General features: G+C 43.9%; 1 long non-coding RNA gene across 1 annotated transcript; it reads left to right on the top strand.

Annotated features, from left to right (window-relative positions):
- Positions 1–3,713: 3,713 nt before the first annotated feature.
- Positions 3,714–6,520, top strand: LOC141089436 (uncharacterized). Its single transcript, XR_012232285.1, has 2 exons — positions 3,714–4,143; positions 5,325–6,520. It is a non-coding gene; the product is annotated as an uncharacterized lncRNA (long non-coding RNA).
- The last annotated feature ends 3,061 nt before the right edge of the window (positions 6,521–9,581 follow it).

Genomic DNA, 9,581 nt, shown 5'->3' on the forward strand with positions numbered 1-9,581 from the left:
CATCCATGTTGTTACATAAGGAATCCTGCCAAAGTAAATGTGTCCTTGTAGATGCCTGATTTTTACATTGGTTACATGAGCAGTTTTCTACAGCGGAAACGCGTATATTGCCGCTTGTTTTGCGTCTGGTGTGAGCTAGTGTTTTCTCATCTTTGTTGGACTCGCTATCTCTCATACTGGAGCCTATCTGCTGCCGCCTCCTGGTGGCCAGTTTCTGAACTACCACTGCATGCTAATTTCATTGTTAAAAAATGTGTGGGCTCCCGCATTGACAAATTACCACGGGAGCCCACACATTTTTTTACAACGAATTAACCCCTTAAATTAACACCTACACCTCCCAAATTTTACACATCAACCCTCATCTAATTACTAATGAAAGACATAAAAACAAAACATGAAATGAAATGGTTTACTGTATGTAAACCATGTGTCATTTCATGTCGGGTTGGGGAATGATTTCACAAAAGCCGGCAATTGAATTAGTGGCTATTCTGTGACATATAAATATATATATATATATATATTAGTGTGTGTGTCTCAATGACATGTGTATATATATATATATGTATATATATATATATGCATATATATATATATATATATATACATATATATATATGCATTCTATGTGTCTATATCTATTCTTTGGTTTCTGTTAGAAACCCTGTCATAGGGCTCCATTATATGTCCATTTTGCAAGCCTGCGAGAAAATCTCAGCATACAGATGCCATACGGATTACATACGGATGCTGACATGCGCAAAATACGCGACCACACCTTGTTTACGGATGACATACGGAGCACTGTTTAGGGGTCTGTCATCCGTATTACGCCTGTAAACTACGGACCGTATTTTGCGTCGGTTAGTGTGACCCCGGCCTTACTGAATAAATAGAGACGATTTTAAAAGCTTGATTTCATTTGCATATCATTAGCATATGTGTTGGTCCTTTGATTTCAATAAAGTTCACAGCTTTTCCTTCTTGGTGTCCCAGTTTCAATGCTGAGATGTGTATGTCTTCTCTTAGGCTATGTGCACACGTTGCAGATTCAGCTGCGGGTTTTTCCGTGCGGATCCGCAGGTAAAGTGACCTGCGGTTTTCCTGCGGTTTCACACCTCTACTATGTTAAAGGTGTGAAACCGCTGCGGAAACTGCCCAAACAATTGACATGCTGCGGTTTTCAAAAGCCATAGGGTTACATTGTACTGTACCATGTCAGCGGAACTGCTGGTTCCCACAGGGCCAAAACCGCTGCGGAAACGCAGCAGAATCCGCAACGTATGCACACAGCCTTAAATGCCAGAACGTTTCAGAGAAAAACATACCTTGGTGTAATCATGCAGCCGGGCTCTGATTCTTGCTGCCGGGGGTTTAGGCATCATGAATAGAGAGGCGGCTCACACTTTTTTATTATTATTATTTATTTATATAGCACCATTGATTCCATGGTGCTGTACATGAGAAGGGGTTACATACAAATTACAGATATCACTTACAGTAAACAAACTCACAATGACAGACTGAAATAGAGGGGAGAGGACCCTGCCCTTTCGGGCTTACATGCTACAGGATGGTGGGGAAGGAGACAGTAGGTTAGTGGGTTGCCTCAGTTCCGGTGTTGGTTGAGGTTATATGTCCAGTAGTGGTGAGGAGGTAGTGGGGTCATTGCAGGCTGTAGGCTTTCTTGAAGAGGTGGGTTTTCAGGTTCTGTCTGAAGGATCCGAGTGTGGTTGATAGCCGGACGTGTTGGGGCAGGAAATTCCAGAGGATGGGGGATATTCGGGAGCGAATAAGTGTGGAGGAGAGAAGGAGGTCTTGGGAGGACTGGAGATTACGGGAGGGACGATATCGGGAGATTAGTTCAGAGACATATGGTGGAGACAGGTTATAGATGGCCTTGTAGGTCAGTATTAGTAATTTGAACTGGATACAGAGGGAATGGAAGCCACTGAAGAGATTTGCAGAGGGGAGAAGCGGAGGAGTAGCGAGGAGAGAGATGAATTAGTCGGGCAGCAGAGTTAAGGATGGACTGGAGAGGTGCGAGGGTGTTAGCAGGGAGACCACAGAAAAGGATGTTGCAGTAGTCAAAGCGGGAGATGATGAGGGCGTGCACAAGCATTTTAGTAGGTTGAGGAAAGGACGGATTCTGGAAATATTTTTGAGCTGGAGGCAACAGGAGGTAGAAAGAGCTTGGATGTGCGGTTTGAACAACAGGGCAGAATCAAGGGTTACTCCAAGGCAGCGGACTTCCGGACCTGGGAAAAGCGTGATGTCATTAATTGTGATAGATAGGTCAGGTAAGTAAGATCTGTTAGATGGAGGAAAGATGATGAGTTCAGATTTGTCCACATTGAGCTTGAGGAAGCGAGAGGAGAAGGAGGAGGATATGGCTGATAGACACTCCGGGATTCTGGACAGCAGAGAGGTGACGTCTGGGCCAGAGAGGTAGATCTGAGTGTCATCAGCATAAAGGTGGTACTGGAATCCATGGGATTGGTCATCAATGCCAAAACAGAGACAATCCTGAGAGACCAGAGGCCAACAGGGATAAGAGAAATAGCATTTTTGTGGGGTCAAGGGCTTTCAGGAAGGATAATACCCTCTCAAAGTAAAGTCACTCTCTAGCAAGATACATCCCAGAGTTGGATTTTTGGATTATTATTGGGGAGAATTCAAATCTTTAGAGGAAGATGATGGTCAAAAACGAAACAGCTTCTATACAGAGTCCAATATAGAAGAAATGAGATGGCACTCACCAGAAGAAGCACAGACCTACGCGAAACGGCCACAGATACTATATGGTGGTCACAACAGTCCACACACACACACAGTATGATGGTCACTACAGCTCCCCTCCTGCACCACACAGTATGATTGTCACCACAGCCCTGGAGATGACGACAGCACCAGCAAGTCTCTGCTCCACTGTAGCTGTTAATAGTGTTGGCGTCTGATACAATTACTGTGTCGCAATCAATGAAGTCACTCCGGACCATATGCCATTTGTCACATTTCCAGACTGGCCCTGCTTCATACTCTAGGAGTACATCCACATGGAAGTATTTCCAGGAAAACTTTGCAGAGCAAATTCAACATCGTCTCGGCAGCAGCTATACATGCGCTAAGATATGTAATAAATATCCGCAGCTTAAACTGACAGGATGGGGTTGTCCAATTCGCTGTGTCAGTCAGTTTCAGCTCTTTTCTGCAGCAGGTGGATGAAATTTCATAACATCTCATTCACAGCACTGGTACTGTAATATCGCATCTGAGAAACTGCCCTCAGTTTTGCCATATTTTCAAGGCGTTTCACGGTATATAAACCACACGCGGCTCTCCATCACATATTTTACCACATCTCTACCAGTATCTGACTATATCCTATGGATTCACTATGGGAAGATCAATTCATATTACTCATAGCCTTAGTGAAGTCACACCTGAGCCCCATCATGAAGCTTAGCTAATTCCACTGATCAATGTGAAGATTTTCTAGCTCCTGCACCTGTGTTAAGACATCATGAGATCACGTTCACACCTTCAGTATTTGGTCCGTTTTTTACCTCACTATTTGTCAGCCAAAACCAGGTGTGGGTGATAAATCCAGAAGTGGTGATGTGTTTCTATTATACTCTGATTGTTCCCCTCCTGGTATTTGCTTACAAACTCTGAGGTAAAATATCAAATACTGAACGTGTGAATGCAGTGTGAGATAGCAGGAAACGGAGGATGCAGTGACGAGCAGGAGGCAGAACAAGAGTTAATGGGTTTATTACAGGAAATACTCCACGCAGGGAGGAATTGGTTAATAGAGAGTAAATGTGAATATTATATCTGAATAAGAACAATGATTCATGAAACAGGTAAACTTATCAGTCTGCTGGTATCCTGGCTGTGAAGGCTTGTAATCCCACGGCGGCGTCCACATAAGTGACGTGTGAAGTCTCTGCCATGATCCTGGAGATAGCCGAGGAACTGGCTCACTATGAAGGCGGTGTATCCTGGCTTTCCTAAGCATGGTCCTGTGTTCCCGGGTTGATGAACGTGAGGTGTCACAGTCTGTGAGATCACCAAAGCATGGCTCAGTACATCGGTGGCAGCAAGGGTGAAACTGCCCGGCTCTGTGTGAAACACCAGGTCAGTCTTAGGCTACTTTCACACTTGCGTCGGTACGGGCCCGTCGCAATGCGTCGGGCCGACGTATCGACGCACGTTGTGAAAGATTTGCACAACGGGGGCAGCGGATGCAGTTTTTCAACGCATCCGCTTCCCCATTGTAATGTCCAGGGAGGAGGGGGCGGACACGACGCAGAAAAAAGTTACATGTAACTTTTTGTGCGTCGCAGCCGCCAAAACACGACGCATCCGTCGCACTGCGTCGCTAATGCAAGTCTATGGAGAAAAAACGCATCCTGCGGGCAACTTTGCAGGATGTGTTTTTTCTCCAAAACGGCGCATTGCGACGTACGTCGGCCGACGCTAGTGTGAAAATAGCCTTAGGCTGCGAGCCCGCGGCAATCAGTGGGATGGTGAGAAGAGGATTACCGGTATCAGGCGTGAGCGGAAACACAGCTCTTGGCTACTCACAGTCAGTGCGCGCATAGGCTGGGAAACTCAGAGCGGGACTGGGGTATCACGTCGCTGACAGGAGACATCGAGAGGGCTTTTACATTTTGCTCCTCGGATGGAACACAGATTTACAAAATTCATGAATATATTTCCTGCACGAGTGATTTTGTTGTATATTATGCAACTTGCCCGTGCAGGTTAATATATGTGGGCTTAACATCTCGCGAGCTGCGAGTACGTGTGAGAGAACATGTAAGGGACATTATGGCAGCTCCAACTGTTGAAGACATAGCCTCATTGAAGACTATTCCACGCCACTTCAGGTTAAAACATGCATCTAACCCTGACCTACTTAAGGTACGAGGGATTGATCGTATCCATGGAGGGATTAGGGGGGGTAACTTAAAACGTAAATTATCCCAACTTGAATGTAAATGGATTGTGAGATTGGGCACAATGACACCATCTGGATTAAATGAGAAAATTAGTTTCTCATCTTTTTTGTGATACAATTATTATTATTTTTTATTCTTTGTTCATTTTTGTTTATTTGTGCTTTTTCTCTTACCTTTGTTTGACAAGTATCTATATATAATGTAGGTGCATACATATACACATGCTTAATGTGTGTGTGTTTGTTGTTCTGATATTCTTTTTGGCCTTGCATCTCATTAGTCACTATTCGTCTTTGGAGTCTTTTTATCTTTCTTGTTTTTAATTAAAAAATTATTTTGTGTTTTATATTTTAGTATCGCAGCTGATGATTTGTTCGTTTGAATGGGCCTCCTATTTTCTGGATCGGAATTATCTTCATATTCTGTCTATGCCTGCAGGCATTTTTGCCATATATGCGCCCTTACATGTCTCTTTGTAAAAAAAAAACTTTTTCTTTTTTCTTTTTATTTTTTATTATTTTTTTGGTCTTTGGTTATTTTGTTATTATTATATGTGTATTTTTATGTAATATACATGTTAATATACCTTTTTTCTTGGTCAATATGTTCCTTCTTTATATATTTATGTGACTTCATTGTTTAATTTATGTTGCTTTTGTATGGGCGCATTGTGGGGCATTATATTTTGTCATTGTCATGTAATGAGAATATACATTGATGCTGTATAATGCAGTGTTAAAGATGTTATACAATGTGATTTATATTTGTGTCCATGTTTTACATATGCATTTGATCTTATTTAAACATGATCCTTGTTATATCTCATGTATGGCATTATATTTGATGTACCATTATTGCCTGGTTTCTTAATATTGCCGCTCTGTATGTGCGCACGTTGACGATGTTTCCTAGGTTACCCTCATCACGGAAGGTGTCGATATGACGCGCCATGTTCCACTGACGTCAGTGGAGCAGTTTCTCCTGGGACATGGCACGCCCGACACCAGAAGTGATGTAGCGGTGCCGGACTCCCCGCCTCCATGCGCTTAGCTCATGCAGAGCGATTGGATCCTGCTTACATATGTGGGCCTATTTAAAGCGAATGATCTCGTGTGGGAGTACATCGTCCCCCGAGGAAGCGAGGTGCGAAACGCGCGTCGGGGTGTTCCTGTGTGACGTGGTAACAGTTTCTTAATATGGGTGAGGAAACTCCCGAGGTTTACTTATGTAGATGACCGCCATTGTTAATGCTGCTTGTAGGACGATATTGGGACTGTTCCTCTTTACATAAATGAATCGCTATTTGCACTTTTTCTGTTACCTATGTTTACCTAAATGCTTTAGAGATGATACTTACTGGCGATTACAATGTGGCCATTGTTATATATATGGGAGTTTCTAGTATCTAGGCATTTACATATGTTTCCATGTCACCGCTACGGTTGCACCACTAACTGCCTTTTATATGTGTAATTTTTGTAATTATGTGTTTTGTCTTTTAAGAAATTTGTTTGTACTTAATAAATTAAAATCTTCTATATAGGTGACAAAACGTTGTGTATTTTTTCTAAAAATAATTCTTTTTTTCTGGGGGAAAAAAAACTCTCATTTTTTCCTGATGTTTGGCTAGTGTGAAAGTAGCCTTAGGCTGCGAGCCCGCGGCAATCAGTGGGATGGTGAGAAGTGTCAGGGGTGAGCGGAAACACAGCTTTTGGCTACTCACATTCAGTGCGCGCATAGGCTGGGGAAACTCAGCGTGGGAATGGGGTATCACGTCGCTGACAGGAGAGTGAACCTTCTCCTCCTGCGTTCTCTGTCTTTCCGCGTGCCGTCCATTTTATGCCTGACAAGCCCCCTACAGTCGAGTCCAAAGGTCTGTCCGGGTCAGAAAGCTTTCCCCCCGGCAACAATGGTGACAGCCCCGACAGTTCTGGAACTGGCGCAAGAGAGGTACTGGTCCATCTTCCTACAGCAGCTAAAAAGCTACATTTTCACAATGAGTTTTGATGTTGTGAATTTTTGGAAAAATGCGAATAACCTATTTTACTTAATGGGTGCAGAAAATAAAAAAACTCACCAAAAAGCTCATCATGGGAACATAGCCTTAGTCTAGGGCTACACCGCAACATATATCGCATTGATATATAACCACTTCCTGTAGTGTGGCGATCCAACCACCTGCAACACAGAGTCACATGTTTCCAAATGTGGAGAACGTTTTTGATGACACATGACTCACTTGCCACAGTCTTCAGTGCAAGTCAAAAGCCAATGTGACTGACCTGCGATTTAGCCATTTTTTTAATGCAATTGTTGATGGGGTTTTCCACCTTTAAAAATATGTCTCCAAACACTTGAATACATGTAAAATCTCAAACACTACAGGTAAAAGAAGGAAAAAATCAATATTAAGCTAAACAAATCAAAACTTTATAAAAAATGAAACACATTCCTCACATTTTTATTCAATTGCCATTGGTTTGCATTAGTGCTATTGTTTTTTTTTTAATGTTTCTGTTAAAATCCACTAACGGCATCACAAATTTTTTTTTACATTTTTTGGGTATGTGTGCGTTATTGACTGTGGTTTATGTAAATATACCCTTTTCCCACTTTTTACCGTAGGCTACGTGCATACGATCCGGAAGTGGCAGCACTTTCGATGCAGCGTATTTTTGTTGCATCCAAAATGCTGTATCCTATTGAAGGCAGGTAAATCCACATGTGTTCAGTGAACCATGTGGATTTACTGCCTTCAATACATTCTGTCAATTAAATTTCTCTTGCGAGAGAGAAATTGCCATGTTGCGGTCCTGAAAGACACGCCACATGTCAGTGTCTGCGGGTGATCCGCAGGCGCAAATACACGTATAGTGGACATGGGATTCCCAGAAATCCCATCCACTATGCTGTAACATCTGGCCGCTGCGGATTTGACCCTGCATAAATATGCAGGGTCAAAACCGCAGCAATTCCTGATCATGGGCAAGTACCCTTAGGTGTTCCTCTGGTGTTTTATCTGCAGTATAACTTTGGAGGTGTCTATGTGCAGGTGAAGGACATTGCATCTTAAGAGTTAATTAAACTTTAAGCAGATATTCCTTGTCACCTTTCTGCAGCATCACCAATGGAGGACTAACCTCTTGAAAGATAGGACAGGTGATAATGTGGTGCCCCTGAGGCTCAGTCGCCACAGAGGTACTGCACCTTCTCCTAAGGTGTGGTGCCCCACCATCCAGGTAAGTTGGAGGCTCCTGACCACGCTCCAACACTCGCACCCCACACAATAGAGTAGTTCAGCATAACCACATTGCGGCTCCTTGCTTAGAGAGAAGCAGAGCACCTTTAGTGGTTCCCTGCTTGGAACACTAGACGTGCTGGGAGGTGGGTGGAGTTCAGAATATATATATATGAGCGGGATGGTTTAGGATGACGGGTCAGTCTGACAGGTAGTCAGTGAGGAAGGAAGCCACTCGGGAGGAGTGGGGATCCCTGGAAGAAGGGATGGAGGAAGGAGTGCTGCAGCTGCCTCAGTGACCTGAGCCAGCTGGCACGGGAAAGGAAAGGAAAGAAGGAGAAGGACGTTGACCTGAATCCTGAGCTTCCATAGAAGGGAAAGGACAAGTTCGGAACGTAGGAGTAAAAGGGAACACAGAGGACGAGGGTTAGAGGAAGAAACCTAGAAGTTCTAAGGGCAAGGCCGGGGCCCGGTCCCCGAGGTTGTATGGACACTAATGGTTCTGCAGCAGACACCGGTGGAGTAGTGGGCTGTAAATACACTACTCCCATCTAAGACTTGAGGGCACAATAGAAATACAGATAGAGAGCCGGGACTTAGGAGTAGAGAGTCCCCGGAGCAGGCTACAGCTGTCTGCCGTGCAAGTAGAGTTCTTGGGAACATCTGTCAGGAGGAACTCCAGTGTAACAGGGTACTGGAGATCTTGCCACTTAAAGGCGCTATAGAGGAGACATTCAGGAAAGGCACATAAGTTGGCGGAGTGTGGAATGGAGCTTTCCATCTTGCCTGGAGGTTGACTGGGTCCCTGGCCCGGAGGACACGGCACAGAAGCGGGCACTACAGACTGTGAGTAAAGCTTTGGAACTACATGCCCTGGTGTCCTCCATTCCTTCCTGCGTCCGTCCGTCTGACACTGCTACATCCCCTGCGCAGGACACTACACCATCTAAGGCTGGAGTCACACTAACCTGCGCAAAATACGGTCAGTATTTTACATGCGTAATACGGATGACAGACCCCTAAATAGTGCTCCGTATGTCATCGGTAATCAGGGTGTGGTCGCGTATTTTGCGCATGTCAGCATCCGTATGTAATCCGTATGGCATCCGTATGGCGAGATTTTCTCGCAGGCTTGCAAAATGGACATATAATGGAGCCCTATGACAGTTTTAATAAAGAAATGAAAGAATAGATATAGACACATAGAATGCGTGTATATATATATATATATATAATGTATTCTATGTGTCTATATCTATTCTTTGGTTTCTTTATTAAACCTGTCAGGGTGAGTTTACTGTATAGTGCACTGAATTGCCGGCTTTGCTAAAAGACACCGGGTGCGTATTTCTCGCAGGTCACATGTGTGTTCC

This window comes from Dendrobates tinctorius, unplaced genomic scaffold, assembly GCF_039654945.1.
Source record: "Dendrobates tinctorius isolate UK_male_01 unplaced genomic scaffold, ASM3965494v1 ptg000046l, whole genome shotgun sequence".
NCBI classification, from domain to species: Eukaryota; Metazoa; Chordata; class Amphibia; order Anura; family Dendrobatidae; genus Dendrobates; species Dendrobates tinctorius.